This window comes from Penaeus monodon, chromosome 20 (genome assembly GCF_015228065.2).
Source record: "Penaeus monodon isolate SGIC_2016 chromosome 20, NSTDA_Pmon_1, whole genome shotgun sequence".
NCBI classification, from domain to species: Eukaryota; Metazoa; Arthropoda; class Malacostraca; order Decapoda; family Penaeidae; genus Penaeus; species Penaeus monodon.
The window spans coordinates 5,311,742-5,312,043 of record NC_051405.1 but is presented as its reverse complement, the minus strand read 5'-3'; positions in this window follow the sequence as shown (position 1 = coordinate 5,312,043).

Sequence of the window (302 nt, the reverse complement as noted above, 5' to 3'; positions counted from 1 at the left end):
TTACTCTTATTATCGTTATCATCCATTTTTGGAGGTTACACTTTCCCGACTCCTTGGTGAATGGCATCCAGTCCGCGGGCCGTCCGGCCATCTGCGCCAAGACAAAGAATCCACGGTGTGGCCTCGCTCTTAGGCCCCGAATAATTCAGTCTTGTTCAGTCTTACGAAGATTCAGTATCATCTATCTGCTTGGTAAGTAAGCAAATGAAACCTGTTTTAGTTTCCCTCCCGGCAGTTGCTGGGGGAGGGGGAGGAAAAACAAAGGCTGAGCTAACGCACCTGACCCGGCGATGCAAGCGCCT